The sequence below is a fragment of the Leopardus geoffroyi genome, chromosome X (genome assembly GCF_018350155.1).
Source record: "Leopardus geoffroyi isolate Oge1 chromosome X, O.geoffroyi_Oge1_pat1.0, whole genome shotgun sequence".
Classification (NCBI taxonomy): Eukaryota; Metazoa; Chordata; class Mammalia; order Carnivora; family Felidae; genus Leopardus; species Leopardus geoffroyi.
Window position 1 is genome coordinate 126,771,685 of NC_059343.1, and position 19,908 is coordinate 126,791,592.

General features: G+C 60.6%; 1 protein-coding gene across 3 annotated transcripts in view; it reads left to right on the top strand.

Moving 5' to 3' along the window:
- The first annotated feature begins 3,510 nt into the window (after window positions 1–3,510).
- ATP2B3 (ATPase plasma membrane Ca2+ transporting 3) overlaps window positions 3,511–19,908 on the top strand; it is a 60,764-nt gene continuing 44,366 nt past the window's right edge. For all 3 annotated transcript variants that reach the window (XM_045473148.1, XM_045473149.1, XM_045473150.1), the window contains exon 1: window positions 3,511–3,622. The gene's annotated coding sequence lies outside the window, so the exon portion shown is untranslated. The remainder of the gene's footprint in view (window positions 3,623–19,908) is intronic.

The window sequence follows — 19,908 nt, forward strand, 5'->3', positions numbered from 1 at the left end:
GGTGGCCAGTAGGAAGAGGGAGAGTGGGTTCCTCTCACACAGTGCGTGTGTGAAGGCTGGAGAGAGATGGGCCTGAGGCTGGGCCTCTGGTTCTTGGCTTTGTTTCTTGGGCCAAGAGTGCCGTTGGGATGGTCCCAGGAGGAGACAGATGACAGGGATCCATTGACAATATAAGAGTGAGGGAAACTGACCAAGGCCCAAGGCTCCTGATGGGGCAGGACAGGCCAAGAGCACAGTGGGGACGAGGTGTGGGGCTGAAACGAACAGGGGCGGGTGCAAGGAAGCAGGGAGGGCTGTGCCACTAAGCCGAACACGTCCCCCTGCTACGTACATGCCGAACCCCAGCTGTGGGCCTCCCTGGGGCTGTCCCCCAAGCACTCTCAGTACAGAGCACAGGGCTTGATGTAAAGAAGAAGTTTCTTGAAAGCTCTGCCCGCCCACCTCTTTATAGACAGGGAAGCCAAGAGGGGCTGGCCAATGAGCAAGCAAAGGGCCATCAGTGACCCCGGGACAGCTTCCCTGGTACCCAGTCTCCCTCACTCCCAGATCTGAGACTTCTCTCTTGGCCTCAGGGCCACAGGCGAGGGACCAACTATTTTGAACCACGGAAAGGGGGGCACCCCCTCTCCTGGCTCGTTAGCTGTTTGGGGATTGCCATTTGCTAGAGACGGGATTTTCATGACACCCCGTGGGGCTGTGGCTCAGTGCCTTCAGCTCTCCTGCAGGCCACATACCTTGATCCTTGGCCAGCTGCCTGTGACCACAGTGGGCCTCATCACAAAGGCATGTACCCCTGGGAAAGAGGCAAAGGGGTGGTGCTGGGTGTTCCCTGCTATTGATTTTCTCCCCCTCAACCTGTTTCTTCCCCCTCAGTGTTCAAGGGCAACCCCAGCAAACAGGTGGCCTGGGCATAGCACAGGGAGAGGGGGGCCCGTGTAGCTGTCCAAACAAGGCAGCCAGCTCTGAGCTCTGGGAGCAGGATGGACTTCGCCGGGTGGTGCCGATGCCCCCACGTGGACAGCAGCCATCAGTAAAATGGACATGGCCTCAGGGGCGATCGATACGTCCCCTGGTCTCTGGAGGAAGGCAGTGACACAGTCCCAAGGGAGTCTCAGCTCTTCTCTTCAGCCGCTCCCAAGCCTGCACATGGAAGGCTCTCCCCTCCCCCTCAGCACCCATTTCTTCCCCACTGTCGTCCCATAGCTGCCGACACCCGTCTGCGAAGAGGCTGACCGACAACTGAAGGAGGCTCCCATAAGGGCCACCGAGGAAGGCTGGGCCCAGCAGCCTGCCCCATCTCCCCTGGCTCTAGAGCCTGGGGCCTGGGACAGAAGGACCTGCCGCTGGGCCACACTCCAGGGAGCCCGCCACACCCTGGGGGGCCAAGAAGGGAACCCAGCTTGAATACGTGGGGTAGAGGAGGCCACAGGCTTTCGGGAGGCGCTCCAACCGCTCAGGGCTCCACTTCCTAGTGCGGATGCCACGGGGGGTGGGCTGGCACCCTATCCCCTGGCCGGGGCGAAGGCCCGCCCAGCTTCCCAGTTGGCTCCAGGTGGGGCGTGGCGCCCCTTTGAGTGTGGGCTCCAAGGACAGCGCTGAGCTCGCGATGGACGCTCAGGAAATCAGGGACTTGCTTTGGCTTTTAGCTTCCATATTCTCGGCACAGCGTGTCAGGCAGGCCGGGCGCCGGGGCTGCTGTGGGGCCAAGGGAGCCAGAGTTGACGACAGCTGACCCTGTGTGCTAGTGCAACCCCCCCCCACCCTGCCGCCCTCCGTGGGACAGCCAGCTAGCTTTCCAAGAGCAGACACCCAGGAAAAGTGCATAAGTATCAGGTAGGAATGTGTGTGAGCGAGCAAGTAAGCGTGTGTGAGAGAGCGGGTGTGAGTCCACATCAGCGTGTGTAAGACAGCATGTTGAACCCGTGTCAGCGTGTGTGAGTGAGCGTGTAAACCCGCGTCAACGTGTGTGAGGGAGTGGGTGTGAGCCCGCGTCAGCGTGTGTGAGAGAGCGGGCGTGAGCGTGCCCGTGACCTTCGTCTACACTGAGAGGGGCCAGGTCTCCAGGGCTCTTCATGGGAGCAGCTGCTTCCTGCGGGCAGGTCAGACTTTGGGGAGGTGTGACAGTCCCCTGGCCGACCCTTTTGTCCTTTAGGTGTCTGTCACCGCGGCACCTCCTCACAGAAGCCTTCCCTGAGCCCCCAGCACCATCTTTCGTGTCCCCCTGTCAATATTCCCCGAGGGGCCCTTACCCCAACCCGTGACCTCACCTTCACTCTGCCCGCCAGCCCCCTGTTTTGTGGTCCCTGCTGCGTCCCCAGCGCCCAGTCCGGGCCTTGCATAGAGGACACCCCGGGGCCCTGTTTGTCCAAGGCAAGAAAGAATTTGTGGCTGTGTGCACATGTCTTCTACCTGACACACTCTTGGGCTCTGAGCCCTGCCTGCTCTGGGACGGTGATGTCACTGTGGGCCTGTCACTTCTCTCTCCTACAGAGTCAGCCCCCTTGCACTTCTACTCCATGGTCACAGATGGTGGCAAAGGCCTCATCTGAGTTTGGAGACACCCACTGTCCCTGGAACTGGGAAGCTTGGGACTCCGAAGACAAGTGGCATGGGTCAGCCAGCTCCTGCCTGGCTGCTGAGCGTCTGTGGGCACGCACCGGGCTCTCTGTCCACGGGTGTGGCCGAGTGTGTTTGTGGATCTGGGTCTTCTCGGCACCAGGGTTGTGTGTCTGTCTCCACTCATGTCTGGGATGTTTGTGTCCCTGTGCATCTGTCCCCGGGTGTCCACCCAGGGCGTGCAGTATCTCTGTGTCCTGTGTGACTGTGTTTATGTGATAACCTTTTGGGGTCACCCACTTTGAGAATCCGTCGTAAGCTCCAGCTTCCTTCTCAGAACTGCTTTCGGTTGTCAGACTCCCAACAGCAGGCAGTTTCAAGAGTTATCGCAAACCCCTGGGACACCACAGGGGCCCAAGACCCCCCGGGGCTACGAACCAGCAACCCAGCTCCCCACTCCACTTGACTGTTAGGGACAGGACCCAGAGGGCAGGAGTCTTGAGAGGAAGCGGCAGCGGGTGCCCCAGTCGCTGCTCATCGCTCTTTCTCTATGCTCCCAGGTGCCAGGGCCCCCAGGTTTCCAGGCCAGCCAGCCCGCCCCCCACCCTCCTTCCAGCGCCCTCAGGGGGCACTGGCTGGCCGGGAAGGGCAGGCACCCCGGCGCATCCTAGGGGACAGAAGGGCGCACGCCGGGAGTGTGGCTCTGGAGCCCCGCGGCCCCCGCGCGGCGCGCCGCCCCCCGCGCCCGCTCCCTCCTCCCTTCTCCTCCTCCCCCCCCCCCCCCGCGCTCTCTGCCTCCCTCCCTCCCTCCCTCCCTCCCTCCGCGCTCAGAGCTGCGGCTGGAGCCGAGCGCGCCGCGTCGCCCGCCGCCGCCGGTGCGGAGCGTGGGGAGCACTCGGCCGCAGCCCTCGCCTGCCGCGGAGGGTCGCGCCCGGCGCCTCCGGCCAGGCCGCCCTGTGCCCGGGCCTTTCCGTCCTTGGAGCGGATCGTTGCCCGCCGGGCGTCCGCCTGCAGCGACAGCAGCCGCTGGAGCCGAGGCCGCGGCGTCGGCCGTGCCCAGGACCTGGTAAGTGGTGCCCGGGGCGCGCAGGCAGGGGCGGGCGGGGCGGGCAGCCCGGCAGGTGGCGCGGCCCGCAGGTGGGGGGACGCGGGTCCCCGCCCACGGCACCTGCGCCCCGCGTCCGGCCTGCGTGTCCTTGCCGCGCCTCGCGTCACCCCGGGGACCCTGGGCCGGCGGGCAGCGCCCCGCACCCCGCGCCCCGCATCCCGCGCGCACGCGCATCTGCGCCCGGGGGGGAAGAAAAGGCCGCCGGGGGCTGCGGGCGGGGTCCTGGGCGGGCACAGTCTGGGCGCCCGGGCCTGGGCCAGAGCCAGGCTGCGCCGAACGCACCTTCCCCGAGTCTCTTGACACCCCCTCCCCCCCTCCATGCCCTCACACTGTGTCATCTTCCCCCAACACGCTGAGAAACCCTCACACGTTCCCACACTGCCCCCCCCCCCCCGCATGCCCACACGGCTGCCCCGCAGACCCTGCCGCGGGGTCCGGGCAGTGCAACAACGAGCCTCCCTGGCCACACTTGGGTAACTCCTTTTCTATCCCTCCACGCGCAGCTGTCCACCCCCTCCTCACCTGTGTGACCTTGGCCAGATGGCTTCTCCTCCCAGCCTCAGCGTTCTCTAGGTTTAGGATTCTGGAATTTGGAGGCTGGTATGGCATTTCCCAGAGGAGGGAGCCCTGGGTCTCCGCCTCGGACAGTCAGGTTCTCTCTCTAGGACCCGGTCTCTTTCCTTCTGCCGTCCCTGCAAGCTTAGCAGCTGGCCGGCTGACGAGGGGTGGCAGGCAGGACGGGGGCATGGCCCAGGGCCGATCTGTAGGGATCCTTGGAGTGAGGGTGGGTGAGAGGTTGGGGGAAGGTGTGGAGACACTCCCTCACCAAACAGGACAGGGCCACTATCCCTCAACTAGGAGCTTGACACCCCGGGTCCAGGCAGCTGAGCGGGGCCCCTAGGTATTCCTGACCCTCAGACCTGAAGTGGGTCCCTGCCGGCCAAAGGGTCGACGCCAGCCTTGACCCCGGCCATCCCAACCTCCCCTGGCTGCCAGCCTGGAAGGCATCCCCCTCGTTGCCCGCTAGCTCTGTGCCCTCCCCACTGCCCTCTCCCTTTAGTGGTCTGTGAGCATTTTAAGGCAGGGACCTCTTGAGTGCCCAGCACAGGCCCGGCTCAGAGTGGGTACAGGTTTCGGTGCAGCACGTTCACGACCTTGACCTCACTGAATCTGCAGAATCACCCAGTGAGGAAGGCAAGGCTGGGATCTTTGTTCCCATTTTTCAGTCGGGATAATTGAGGCCTCGAGCGGGGAGGGGTCCTGGCCCTACATTGACTGGCTGGGTGGAGGGCTGGGGACGCTGCCAGCAGCCTGGTGGGGCAGAGTGCCTCCCACGTGTCCCAGCACCATTGTAAGCACCTTCCTGGACTCCCCCCACCCTCCCCCCCCCGCCCCCCGCCTCCCGCCCAGCTGAGTCTCTCCGTCAACACCACTGTTTGCATCTCCCCCCTTTCACAGTTGAGGAAAGCAAGGCCAGGTGGCTGCTGAGGAGGGAGCCGGGAACCCCTACCAGAACCGGCCCGCAGCGTAGAGGGCTGAGGGACTGCCAAGGCCTTGGCCTGGCAGAGGGTCTGAGGGTGGAGCTGGCCCCTGGACAGGGAGCCAATTGGAAGGGACCGGGCGGTTTCGGTCCCGGGGCATCGATCGTCCCTGCTGTTGGCCTGGAGGAAAGGGAAGGCCAAGGACACAGCTAGTCTTGATCAAATCAACCTGGTCCCTGCCCAGCGCTGCCAGGTGGTTTGAGCGAAGGGGCAGGCGGCTCTGGCACAGAAGTGTGGGGGGGGGACGGGTGGGGAGGGGTAACGCAGGCAGATGGAACTGGGGTGGCGTGGGAGGGGGCTTTGCGCAGAGCCAGAAGGAAAGCCATTCCTTGGGGAAGGAAGCCCCCGAGGCTAAGAGCACTCTGGGTAGAGAGCTACGGCGGGTAGCAGAAATGCTACGGCAGGGCCCTGAGGGGCACAGAAGGCTGGTCGGAGGTGTCTTGGCCCCGGCAGGAGCTCCGTTTTGGTGCCAGCTCTGGGCCCGATGGTCTTCGTGACCTTGGCCAAGTACCTTCCCTGCTCCAGGCCTGGAGCTTTGGAGGTTGAATCATTTGTGAGCGAGTGGGGAGAGGCCAGGCCCCGAGTCAGTGAGTGCTCTCCACCCCAGCACATCTTCTCCCAGCCCAGGAAGGCAGCCAAGGGTGCTGGGGTCAGCTTCGGTCCCTCCGCCTCCCCCAGCGTAGCTTATAGAGGGGGGCCCCTTGCCTTCCCGGTGGCCAAGGTGAGGGCGCCCTGGGTCCCCCGGGGGCTTCGAGAGCTGAGCTTCAGCTGGTTCTCCTGAAGCCAGCAAAGCCAGGCCCGGCTTCCTCCTCCTCCTTACAGATCAGGTTGTCAGCACATAGGCGGGCTATGCGTTGCACTCCCTTCCAATTCTAAACTGAGGGCTGCCGTCTCCGGCAGAGGTTACAGGCACATTCAGTAATGTCAGTAATGACGGTAATAGTGATGGCACTCGTCTTGCACCAGACAGCGTTCTCAGTGCTTCACACACATCCCCTCGCTTCATCGAAACCACAACCAGTGAAGCAAGAGCTGTTCCTGTCCCCATTTTGCAGACGAGGAGACGGAGGCCCGGAGGGGTTAGGCAACACGCCCAAGGTCACGCGGCCAGCAGGTGGCAAAACCAAGATTGGAAGGCAGGCCACCAGTGGGACACATGAGCTGATTGTCGCGGGCACTTCCTCTGTGGAGGAGCAGCTTCAGTGTGTGTCAGTGGCAGCTGACAGACGGGGACCCGGGCTGTGGCACCGAAAGCAGATGCTCACCTCTAACCCATGGCGCGCTGCCCTGGGGCCTCGCCAGTGCCATCTGTGAGATGGGCTCAGGAGCCAGGCTCCGGCTGTCTCTTTGCTGGGGAGGGCAGGCAGAGACCTGGAATGTGCAGATGTCTCCTCCACAACCCCCCCCCCCCCCCCGCCGCCCGCCCCGTCATTTCCCGGAAGCCACTTCTTCGGCCGAGGCTCTGGCTCCTCACCGCTCCTCGCTTCCCTGCCCCGCCTGAGCAGGCAGAAGCCAGGCCAAGTGGCGCCCGGCGGGAGAGCCCTCCCCTGCCTATGCACCTTCTGTTGGGTGGGAGGTGCTGGAAGGTGGCCTGGGGTACAGCCTGGGGAGCGGGATCTGAGCCCACACGTCACCAGGAGGGAGGGAGAGAGGATCCCAGATCCGGCAGTAAAGGCTGGGCGTCCTGGACTGCCAAGGTTGGGAAGGGGAAGAGGCTGAGGTCTCGTGGCTGAACCCAAGCCAGAGCTGTGGGGGTGAAGTGGCAAGGCCCAGGTGGGAAGAAAGGGCTGGAGGTTTCTCCTGACCCCCGCCTCTGGGGACCGGAACAGGAGGTTTCCAGAGGGCTGCCCGGTCAGTGTTACTGGGGAGCACCTTCTCTGAAGTGGTCCTGAGCCTGCTTTGGGTTCTGCGGATGGGCCCGTCAGTAAGACGGGACCTTTTCACTCAAATGCGAGGCTCTTGCCCGCAGCTACGATCTCGAGGCACCGCCTAGAGCCTCGCGGTCCAGTGCGGTAACCACTAGCCGCAGGTGGGAATTCAATTGAAATGAAGTAAAATTAAAAATCCGGCCTCTCAGTCACACTAGCCACGTTTCAGGTGCTCAGTGGCCGCACGTGGCCAGTGGCTACCGTATCAGACAGTGCGCATAGAGAGCACTTCCTTCATTCCAGAAGGTTCTGTCCCACGGCACCACTTCAGGGCCACTGCAGGGCAGACCCCAGTCCTCACCCAGACCCCGAGCTCACTCCCCTGCCCGTCCCCTGTTGGCCCCCTGAAAGGGAGCGGGCCGGGTGGGCGTGGACACCTCAGGGCGGTGTCTGGGGAGTCTGGGGGCCCTGTCCACAATTGCCAAGGGCTGGCCCAGGTGCCCCGACCAACGGGGCCCCGGCACGCTAGCTTGGGGCGAATCTGGAGCCGGCCCCGCTCCATTCTGATGAGGCTCCTGCCGTGCGCTCAGGCTCGCTCACCTGGAACACGCCAGCGGGGCCCAGGCGGCTCCGCACAGATGGGCGAGGCTCTCGGGTTTCAAAGAAAAAAATAACGTTTGTGTCTCTCCATTTAAAAATAATGCTCTTAACATGCATGCCGTTTATAGAAGATTCGTAAAACCCAGAGAAGTAGAAGACGTAGGAACCCCCCTCGGTCCTATCGCCAAAACGCAAGCCAGTGTTTCCATCTTATAGGACTCGTTGTCACGCCGCTTTCCTTGCACAGGCTATTTATTTTCACATTACTGTAATTATACCATGGGCACAATTGTGTAATCTATTTTTTACTTTACATAAGCAGTTTCTTTATTAATATAATCCCTTCCTAAATGAATTTCTTCAAAATGGATATGGTTTAATTTTTTTTTCTTAAAGATGTTGAAAGCCGTAAGTGCTTCTTGCAAAAATCGAGAGAGAGCTCGAACTGTGCTCACTTGCCCATTCGGCGGCGACGTATCAAGCACCCAGGATGTATCCAGGAGGGCCTCAGGACTGTAATTACAGTGTTTAATGGCTGAATAATATTCTCTCAAGAGATTATAACTCGCTTAATTATTTGGCTATTTGTGGAGATCCAGGCAGTCGGATCCGTTTTGCTGTCATCCTTGAGGCTCCGCGGACAGAAGCTCCTTCTGCCAAATTGTTCTCCAGAAGGGCTCTTCAGCACATCCGAAAGCCTGGCCCACGGAAGCCTTGCCAGCCTTGGGTATTATAATCAAACAACCTGGCACAAAGATCTGGGGCCAAAATATCTACTTCGATATCTGTTTCTTCCATGGTTCCTGAGAGTGAGCATTTTTCCACGGGTTTCCTAACTGTATTTCTCTTTTCTAGTGATGCGTCTCTTCCTCACCTGGTATTTCCCTGGTGGGTTTGAATACACTTTCCACGTGAAGGATGTCGACCATGTAGCACACTTGTTCCGAGTCACTTTTAAAATTCTTTGCTCTTTGCCTTTGAATGTTGTCTTGTACCAGGTGAACACTTTCTATGCCACATTTTTGGGGGATTTCTTCCCCTGCTTCCGGGCTTACAAAATCCCTGACAAAACCCTGAGAGCCATCCATTTCTGGGCTTGCCCTGCACGTGTGTGTGAGTGTGTGCAGTTGTACGTTTAAGATTTTTAACCCTTTCATTCGAGGGTGGACAAGCTTTTTCCACAAAGGGTCAGATAGTAAATATTTTCCCCTTGGCAGGCCACGCATTCTCCGTCCCGAATGCAGACAGGACAGAAATGGATGGGCGTGGCCCTGTGCCAATAAAACTTTATTCACAAAAACACTTGGCTGCCAGATTTGGCCCTTGGGCCATGGTTTACCAAACCTTGTTCAAATCCAAAGGAAATCTGTCTTGGGGAATAATAGGAGGCAAGGATCTAAGGCACACCGTTTTCCCGAGGGCCACCCATCCTCCCTGTTTCTTTTATCAAATGATTTGTCACCCAGCTGATGTGTGATGCCCCCTTAGTCCAGACGGATTCTGACGTGCGGGAGGGTCTGTTTTAGAGCTGTCTGTCCCATTCTGTGGACCCGTCTGTGGGCTCATGCCTTTTATCTTTTCATACCTAACCTGCAGCCACACCTTAGCAATCTTAAAGCAAAACAAACCTCTTGCTTTCCACAGACGCTGTGGATTTTCCTCACAGAGATACACAGGGGGAGGCGGGTGTGGGCAGGAGAGTGTGATCAGAAGCAAAGGCTCACAGCTGAAGATGGCCAGACAGCCCAGGAGCACCAGCGCCTCCTGATTAAGAAACAGAGAAGCAAAGCTGGCAACCCAGGAGGGGACAGGGAGATGTGGGGATCACCGCGGGCCGCCCCCACCCTGGCTGCCGGGGACGCAGACGACGGGGCTTTGGTCTTTTGGCTTTTCTTTGGGAGTCGCGTCTCTGGCCTGCCCCAGAGGAAGGAGTATTGGAAAGAGCCACCGCAGTCAGGGTTTCCCCTCGCTGGCCTGGGAACACCGTGGGTCCCTTCACTGTCCCCATCCTGGGAATCCCCGCGCGCTGCCGTTTTGGCACAAACCCTGAACGCGGGTCGAGGCGCGGGGAGCAGACACCTTCGGCTTGACGAGGTGATCGCCGGGACCCCTCGATGGCGGCCCGGGACGTGACCCGGTCACGTCGACCAGCCCTATGGAATGCGCTCGGCGCCCTGGGCGCATAGGATGGCGAACGGCCTGGGCAAGTGCCTCCCGGGCCACGTTCGTGCCTCCTCCCGCCCCGCCCGGTCCAGGGGACCTTCCCTGACTCCCGTCCCCTCAACGGGCTTCAGCTCTGCTCTTCCTCGAAGACCTCGGGGCCAAATTTCCCGTCTTGCTTTGGAGCCACAGGCGCGGGAGGGGTGCACTGGGTCCAGGGACAGGGCAGTCTGGGCTCCTCGGGCTGCTGGGGTCCGCGAGTGCTGCCCCCTGGGTGGGGTGACCCCCGCGGTCAGAGGGAGGCTCATACCTGAGTGGCCCCGCGCCGGCAGCGGGACCGGAGCGTGGGGCACGGTCACGGGCCCCTCGAGGGCGGCCGCCACCCCATCTGTTCCCTCCTTCCCGCGGCCCCTGGCTCCTGGCCGATGGGCTGTGGTGCGGGGTGCGCCGAGGGGGAGACTCAGACCCCGCCTTGTTGTCACCGTCCAGCGGTCCCACCGTGAGACGGGTCCTCCTGCCTTCACACCAGCCCTCGGTCCCTCTCGGCACCTCCCAGGCCTGCAACAGCTTTGCGGCATCCTCTCAGGGCTTTGTGGGAAACGCTTCTGGATTTGTGTGCCGATCCTCAGCCAGACATAGGCTTTCAGGACCTGGCAGGGCTTGATCTGTGTGATTCAGATAGCAGCCAGGCCCCTGGTGAGCCTCAGGTCCTGCCCTGGTCGCTGACCGGGGTCATTAAGGGCCGCTAGACCCAAGCCTGGAGCCCTCGCAGAGGCCCCTCCCCCGACCGCAGCCTCCAAGGCACCGTCTCCTCCATCAGTGTATTGGGCAGCGGGCCTCCGAAGTCAACCCGGAAAGGTGGCGGGAACACTTTGGTGTGCCAGTTCTTTGCGTCTGGGTCACAGAAGGCCAGCTGGGCTCAACTCCCATCTTTAGTCCGAACGTGTCTTCTCTGCTCCACCCAGCACCCTTGCCACTCCACTGCCAAAGGAAAGGCCAAGGCCAAGGTCTTTTCTAAGTGCTCAGAATGACCCGTGTCTAAGTGGTGATGGTCTTGGTCAGTTCATTCTCCACGCTGAGTTGGCTTTATGGACCTGACTTGAACCTCTAGCCTGAGTTTGCCCACAAGTCTCCCATCCCCCACCGGGGCCTGATCTTCCGGACTCTTACTGGCCACGGGGACGTGGGTCTCCTTCCTTAACAGTCCTCCTGGCCCCTGACTTTGACCCAGTGAGTGTTCCCAAGGGCTTCAGCCTGTTTCCAGAAACCAGATCCTCTCCCCATCAGGACCCACAATGGGGCCTGCATGGACCCTACCCCCAGGGGACACCTGTGTTTCCTGACAGTCTCCTTGTCTAGTCAACCCTGGGCCTGCAGTGTCCCGTGGCCTTCAGCTGTCTATAGTTTCCTTAGTTACTTGCCTAGGCCTTGGGTGCTTGCAGTGGCTTACAGCTGCCTTTGGGGATTGGAAGCTGGCAGGGACAGCCAGCCCAGTACCACGGACAGAGCTAGGGAGACTTGTGGGGAGGATTGGGACCGGGCACTCCTCATTCTGTCCCTGTGTTCTCTATGAAGGCCTGGAGGGCAGGGATCTGCTACCTCCCAGACGCCAGATGTATTTTCTCTGCTCCTTTGTGGGCTGGAGAAATGCCCCAGAGGCAGCCGTGGTGTTTCTGGGTCCCCTCCTGCCTGCTACTCCTGAGACCACACGCCAGGCCACGCTCTGCCCTCTGCGGGGCAGGCCCGGGACCTCACTACCCGCCAACTGCTCGTGGGATAAAGCAGGAGGGGCGTGGGCCAGAGTGTGCCAGACCACGGGTATGGGGGGAGGGGGCGGCTGGCTCAGGCTCCCTGCTGCAATGCAGTTCTCTCCTGAGCAGCCCGCTGTAATTGGATAATTAGTGTCATTATGCTTCCTGCCCATCAGCTCTCCTCTCCTGCTCTCTCGCACTCTCCTTTTCCAGCTCTCGCCTTCTCTGGCAGGAAGACAGATGACTGCCTTCCCCAGGGGAGAGTGGTGACCCCCACAACGACACTTCAAGGCCCCAGCCAGAAAGGGGCTTCCGACTTCCCTCTGGGACCCAAGGGCACCTGGTGCTCTGAGAGCCACCCGTGTGGGAGTGTGGACTTCCCTCCAGAAGCATCCTGGGGAGCCAGCTGTCCCCACAGGACCTAGCACTCTCCAGGAGAGATTCGCGGCCCTGGCCAGCTCGAGGATGGCCCCAGAAATGAGGAAGCCTCTGAGCATTGCATACAGCCAGCCCCTGACCAAGTGGAATGTTCTGGCCTCACTAGTGGAGCCGGGTTCTGACCTATGACTCCTGGGGTCCAGATGGGCTCAGAGAGAACTCAGGGCTTCGGGGCGGATGGAGGGCGGGTGGGTGTGGCAGATAGATGAGTCAACAAGAGGCATTCCCTTCATCGTCTTCCTGATGGAGACCTGACGGGCACCAAGAAACCCTCCAGGAAAGAAGGTACCCTGGCGACCTTGTTAGGTATGTGGGGCACGGTGTCTCCCTGTCCTCAGCAAGGAGGAACAGTGATCCATTTCCCAGATTCAAAAATGGACACCCAGAGAGGTTGAGGGACTTGGGCCGACTCAGACAGCCAGGCTACAGTCCCAAGCCCTGAGGTTTACGGGGACACATTGCCTGTCTAGACACTTTGTTGAACTCTTTTAATTGGTTTTAATCGTGTGTTCATTGCTTTCCCGGGGTTTCCTGGGCAGTCACTTGGCAGAAGGACAACGTAGAATTCTCTGGAGCCAGACCACTTGAGTTCACGTTGGCCTCTGCTCCTTGCTGGCTGTGTGACCTTCAGTGAGTTCTTCGGTTTCTCTGTGCCTCAGCAGTGACGTGGAGATAATCACGTAGCAGCTTAGAGGCTTATGGCACCAAGCAAATGGGTAACTCCGTCAAGCGTGGAGAAGGGTTGCCTGTGACCAGACTGCCATTCTGTCTCTCTTCAGTACTCCCATGGTTCTGTTTTCTGCTTTGGCTAGGGCTTCTGGGACCACGTTCCAATACACAGGCGAGAGGGAGCCTAGCTCCGGGTCATCGCATGTCCCAGAGAACGCATGCAAGTGTGGGCCTTTGTTAGGTCACAGAGACTTCGGGGAGACATGGGCGGAGCAGGCAGGATGGCGACATTCATCCCCTTTAAGGACACAACCCTGAAGTTGGCCCTATCCCCCTTTTGTTCCGTGTGCTGTCCCAAGTGTAGTCCAAGGGTAAGGTGTGTCCCTGTCCCATTTGCTTGAATGCCATTGGCCAAGACATAGTCACGTGGTCATATGTAGCTGTACCGGAGTTGGGGGAATGTAGTCATTTTCCTGGATGACAAGATGCCTGATTAAAAATTAAAATCCAACATTGGAAAAGAGAAACAGAAATCGGGGAATGTCTAGCAAGTCTCTGCCACAACCTCCTGGGGGTTCTTAGCACTTCCTAAAGCCATATTATATAAACAGAATGCAGATCTGGAGGCCAGGCCTTCCCCAAGTGTTTTGGCCATCCCTTCTCGTCCCTTCGGTGGGCAGGGTGGTGTCAACACCTCTGAGGAAATGCATGCTAGCATGTGGGCGACACGTAGGGAGCGGGACCACACTTCCTCCAGGTAGAGTGGCAAGAACGGTGGCAATGGCCTCCAGGAAGCCCCGCTTCTCAGCTCCTCCGGGTCCCTGCCACCTAATAGGGCAACCGTCCAGCTGAGGCGGAGTACGGGTGCTGTCGAAGGTCACTGAGGCCAAACGGTGGGGGTAGGGCGTGTGCAGGACGATCTGCTCAGGCTTCCATTTCAGACAGGGGATGCTCCTGCAAGTTACGATTGCCACGGGCAGAGCCATGGGCTCACCGCCAGTCGCCAGTCGGGGCAGGGGGATTCCTGCGATCACTGGACACAGCGAGAAAGGGGTGGCAAGACCCGTTTGGTTTTTCAATTGTGGCGAAATAACGCGTAACATCAAATTTGCCGTCTTCACTATTCTTTTAAGTGTCTAGCTCGGCGGCATTGAGTATGTTTACTTTGCTGTGCAACTCTCCCCTCCGTCCTTCGCCAGAACGTTGCCGTCTTCCCAAACTGAAACTCTGTCCCCGTTGGACGCTAACTCCCCTTCCCCCGCCCCCAGCCCCGCCCCGCACCCACCATCCTGCTTCCTGTCTCTCTGAATCCGACTGCTCTGGGCAGCCCATAGGAGCGGAGTCCTCCGGTATCTGTCCCTTCGCGTCTGGCCTCTTTCACTCAGCCGCGTGTCCGAGGTTCATCGATGTGGGAGCAGGCGTCTGCCTCCCCTTCCCTTCCAAAGCTGAATAACGATGCATTTGGTGGACAGACCACATTTTGCTGATCCATTCGTCCCTTGATGGGTCCTTAGGGTTGCTTCTAGCTACTGGGAGTCATGCGGCATGGAACATGGGTGTGCCAATCTCTTAGAGACCCTGCTTCCAATTCTTTCGTAGGTATAGGCCCAGGCGTGGCGATCGTACACATGGTGTTTTTGATGAGCCGCTGTTTTCCGTAGCAGCTGCACTCTTTTCCGTTGTCTGCCGGGGCTTGTTTTCACTGGACAATCCTGGATACTCCCTGGAGCCCCTGAAGGCAGGCAGCCGTGTGGCATCAAACCTGGCTGAGGCCTGGGATCCCCAGGCAGAGGGCTTTACAGAGTCCCAGTGCCACCCCCTTCTGACTATGGAGCTGCGACTGGGACTGTGCATTTTTAAAGCCCCTTGGTGGAAAGGGGGGCCCTCCGGGTCTGGCACGCGCTGCTCTAGATGAAAGCACTGGGCCGTCAATTAGCAAGGGGTACTACAGATGTTCACCCACCCATAGGCAGGGGCTGCACCAGGTAAACCCCAGGTCCCTGCCACCTAGTCTACACTTGGGTTTCTCTGGGTTCCAGAACCCTCCTTCACCCGGCTCTAGTCAGCAAGGACCTCCCGATGCTTGAAGTCTGTGCATCTGTCTTCCTGCTGGTCTCAGACAGTCCTTTGAGCCCGGACCAGGCGCTGGATGGGAAGCATCCTTCGCCCTTGCTGGCAGCCCCCAGCGGGTCCCTGAGGTGGCCCTAGTGGCCCGGTTGCGGCACAACAGTCCCTCCCTGGGGGCAGCCCTGCAAGGGCAGACGTGCCTGTGGATGGCCGCGTGCGTCAGTTTGGGGAGAGGGGGCCACGGAGTTATTGTTTTTGCCCAAAGCTGTTCGCTGTGAGCGCTGCTTGGCGCGTGCACAGATTGTACCAGGAACGAGGGGGAGGAAGGAACGGAGGGGGGACTGTCCCTTTAAATCTGTTTTCTCTGTTTTATTTCCTTCTTTCTTCCCATCCTCCTCCTTCCACTAGCACAAGTGGTGGAGCTGTGAGGGCCCAGGAGCTGCAGTGACGGCGCCTCTGAAATATTAATGAGGCTGTTCTCTGCCTCAGCTCCCCCCTCGACGCCCGCTCCCTCCCTCCCCAGCTGAATGCAGGCTTCATCCTTGGAGCCCTCTTTTCTCCTACCAGGTGGCAAACCAAGGTGTGCCGAGCAGAGGGGAGGGACAGGGGCCGGGCAATAGAGAGGGCCCGGCAAAGGAGGGGGTCGCGAGAGAAGTCAAGGGTCAGAGGGCTGTCCAGCCACATGTTCACCTGCCTGGGATTAAAACCGGGCCCAGGAGAGAGCAGGGCTCTGCCAGTGGGGTTTCCGGAGGGCCCCTGCACCCACTCCCCACCTGCTCTCGGCTGGCCGCACCCCACATCTGCAGGTGTGAGGGAGGCCTGGGCCGGTATATGGGGCCCGCGCGCTCTTCCTCTCTGGGTTCTGTAGGGCCTGGCCTGGGCTCCAGGTGCCTGGAGGCAGAGAGAAGAGGGGACGGTTTTCTCGAGGAATCCCCACAGTGAATCACACTGCTGAGCCGTGGGTTCTTCCGGCGGTGGGTCTGTCGGGAGATGCCAACAGGCAGTGTGCATCATGGGGGGCAGCGGTGGAGGGCATGTGCCTGGGTGGGCCCTCGGGCCCACATCTCCTGCCCTCTGACCCGGCCTCAGACGTGACCTGGCTGTGCCGGATTCTGCTCCGTTCTTGCCTCGGGCAAGCGCAGGGGGAATATTCTTGTCACCAGTTTACTGACCGCAGGGCTGAGGGCACAGTGACTTGAGAGTGACGCAGGGACCTGGGACTCCCTGGCTTCTAGTTGGTGCTCCCGGCCAGCCTCCATCCATCCTGGGGTGGGGGGCGGGGAGCGGTGCCTGGCAGCAAATGCCCTCTCACCAGCCCGGGGACACATGCCCGCTCAGACACACGCGGCAAGCACGGACTGGTGGTCACGTCCGGTGGCCGCTGCCCACAAATGAGTGCGACCTCTGACTTGTAGGGTTTCACCCTCTGTTCCTGTCCCCTCTGTGAAGGCAATGGCGGACAGCCCACACAGAGTAGGGACTGAGCAACATGGAAGGCAGGCCCAGGAGGTCTGGGATCATTGAGCCTCCCTGAGCCTCAGTTTCTGCATCTGTGAAATGGAGAAATGTGTCCTTGCCCCTTGTTTATGAGGTACAATGAGGAGAGCATCTGGAGTAGGGGCCCGAGAGAAGGGAGCCTGGGAGCAGAGGTGCTCCCACCTCATTCAGGAAGCTCCCACCTTCCTGGAGGGTGGTCGGCTGCCCCGGGCCTCAGGGGAGGTGGTCAAGGAAGCAAAATGGGGGATTTGGGCAGATTAAGTCAAGGGTGCTGGGAGATCCCCCCAAACCTGATTCGAAGTGGCCAGGAAGGGCCGGCGCAGACGGGACGAGGACTCCTGGGCTTCTGGTTAGGCAGACTTGAGTCAGTGGGCCTACGGACAGGGGGCGTCAGGCCACACTGGAGGGAAGGGTCCAGAACACGGTTGGGTGACTGGTGCGAACATGGGCGATCTCCTGCGGTGCTCTGGTAGCAGCCTGTTGAAAGTCCCAGAGCAAGGGCGAGATGGTCCCGGGGACCCACTACAGCTCACTACTCTCGCCATCGCACCGCGCGGGCCAACTTATGCCACGACAGAGCAAGTGTCGGAAGGTGTGAGTCCGTCCCTGTGAAGGTTTGCAATTCAATTAAGCCAATTAAGGTCTGGAAGATGGTACATTGCCTGCACTTTTAGTGCCTACAAACCGTTCTAGGCAGCCAGCCCAGGCCGGAAAGCCTCTGTCGGGCCTGTAGAACTGATAGGCCTGGTCACTTCTGTTCTCAGCCATTTCAGTGATGGCTGCCGTCCTTATTAAGAATGAGAGAGGCAATTGCCCAAGCTTACAGAGAACCCAGAAAAACAACAGTATGTGCCATTTGGTCTCTACAGCGGCCAACGGTCACTCAAGACAGACTTTGATTTAACTGATGGCTCCTGTCTGGCCTACAGAGTTAATGAAGATGAGGAAGGTTAGCGTGAGCACAGTCTTTGACTTGAGGGGGCCCCCCCCAGAGCTGCGTGGAGGCCCCGGGCACACTGCGAGTAGCCTGCTGGGGGTCAAGGCATCCCTGCCCTGCATCCCTGTGCCCCCCTCATGCTCTCCAGGAAGGCGATCCACACCCCGCCCCTCAAAAAAAAAAAAGACTCCCCGCTCTTCCTTGGCCAGCCAGGCCCCTGTTCGCTCCCTCCTCCGGGCCCCCATCCCCAGCCAGGGCTGACCATTCAGTGAACTTCCTGCCAACTCAATAACCGCATGTCTCAAAAAGCTTTCACCCCTGGGAGTGGGAGAGAAAGCAGAGAGCCACAGGAGCGGTCGGCGGCTTAGAGACTCGGCAGCGATCAATTTTGGCACAGCCTTTCTGGAGAATGTTCCACTTGAATTGCCACTCAAATTCGTCAGAGGTCATCAGGCAGAGAGGGGACAGCAGGCTGTGCGTGGCGGCCAGGGGAGCGCTGACGCGGGTAGACGGGCGTGGGGCACAGGCTTGAGGGGGGCGGGGGGGGTCACCTGCACCGGGGAAAATGGTGACCCAGAGCCGGGTGGCGACAGGCTGCCCAGCTGGAGGGAGACAGGCGACGTGGTAGGCGGGGACACGGGGCCTGCTCGGCAGGGGATGAGGCAGAGGGACCAGGCCACAGCCGCAGGCGGGGTGCCAGGGGACGCCGAGGTGCAGAGGAGCAGCAGGGCCGGCTGAGAGGCGGTGGTGAGGGCGGGCACGCTCTGTGTCCCACAGAAGGTCAGGCCTCGCCTCCCTGCTCGGCTCCCTTACCGTGAGTCACCACAGGCACAGGAGGCCTCAGTGATGACAGCACACCGATTGGGAGCAGCTCAAGGACCCTGTGTGGCTGTCTGGGCCACGGCTGTTGCTCAGTCGAGGGCAGGGCCCCGCCTGGGGGCCGAGTAAGGAGCGGGAGGCAAGGACAGGGCTCACCTTCAGTGAGCCCTGTTTTCAGGGAGCGGGCGGGAGAGGCCGGCGCCTCTGGTGGAAGCAGGCGTGTGAAGGTGTGACCTCCAGCAGCCTGAGCTGCTGTCTCCCACCACCTGCCTCAGAGCCCACCCAACTATGGGCCATTCCTCTGTCACCCCCAGGAGCCCTCCAGTGCCATACGGGCGGGGTCGGGCGCCTTCTACCTGAGCCTTCTCTGAGTGGGTACAGGTGCCGAGAAGATAAAGGGGTTCCAAGGGAACAAAACCATTCATCTAACTTCGCTTTTAGAAAGAACCCCCGCGGAGTCCCTACACAGCTCAGTGGGGGCCATTCGGGCACATAGCTAGCCCCGGGGGCCTAGGTGGAAGGTGTGGGATGCGGGCCCGGGGCCTGCCTGCCAGGGGCGTCAGAGCCTCCCTTGTGCTCACCACTCCCCTCGGCCTGGGAGGAGGGGCCTACAGGGCACCCCAGGGTGCTGTGCTCAGGGACAGTTGACTCCCCCCCCACCCCCTGCCGGGACCCACACAGCCCATAGATGGGTGTTCTCTCAGCAGCCGAGTGTGCCCGGGACCTACTCGCCGGGGGCTCTGTGCCTATGGCAAGCCAATGCCCGCACACGTGAACCAGCCCCTGTCCCTCCCGTCCAGCAGCCAACAGGCCAGGGGGCTGGGGACACAGAGCCCAGCCCTGCAAGTTTCACCCAAGTTGCCTGGTACGCGGGAAGGGAGACGCGTGGCGGCGACACTCGGGGTCAGAGAAAGGAGGGGAGAAGGGGCACCCGGCAGGGGCGCTGTCCTGAGCCACAGTCTGGACTGGGGAAGGAATCTAGCAGGACGAAGGCAGGGGTGGGGGCGACAGGCAAGGCCATCTAGAGACATCGAAAGCCACCAGCGCTGCCTCCGATGGCTCCTGAGATGGCCTGAGGTCGGGACAGCCAGGTCTCCCAGTGGCCAAGCCTCTGTTTCCCGCGCTGGTGAACGGGCCAGTGATTCCTACGGCTCCCACCCAGGTGCGTGGGCCACATTCGCAGAGCACCCCCGAAGGAGCCCCACGTGCCATGGAAATGAAAGGTTTGCTCGCTTGAAGCTCTGCGTGCCGGTGCTCCCAGGAGCTCAGGGTCACCCGCGTTGCCTCCGCCCTCTCCCCCACGTGCCGACTAGCAGCTGACTGCAGCCCTCCCTCATCTCTGGACTTCTGCCCCTCCAGTCCGGCGTCACCCGGCAGCCGTCTGCTCGGCGATGGCCCATGTCACTTGTGGCCCCGTGGGATCCGCAGCCCCATTCCCCCACCGACCCGTCCCACTACCTGTCTTCTCCTTAGGATCAGAACGCTCTTTCATCCAGAAGAACGGCTCGCTCCTCCCCCTTGTTCTGGTCTTCTCGCAAACGCGCCCCTGCCAAGAGGCCCTCCCTGCCCCTGCCCTCAGCGGACACCATTCTGTCCATCACTCTGTCACCTGCCGCGAACTCACCTCCAAGCCAGAGAGCGCAAGGATGCACTCAGTGCTGTCACCTCTGCGTCCCCAGCACGGATGGCCAGTGCAGGCCTGTAGTAGATGACAAAGTGGAAGGATGGGCAGTGGGAAGATGCGTGGGAGTGGAAAGGACGGCACGTTCTCGTGTCTGCCATTTTGTTCCCACATCTTCCGGCACCGAAGTCTGCTCCATGTGGAAAGTGTCTAGAGGATTAACACTTAGGTGCCCAAACTTACAAAATGGGGATCGCTTTCGATGGGCATTTTTTG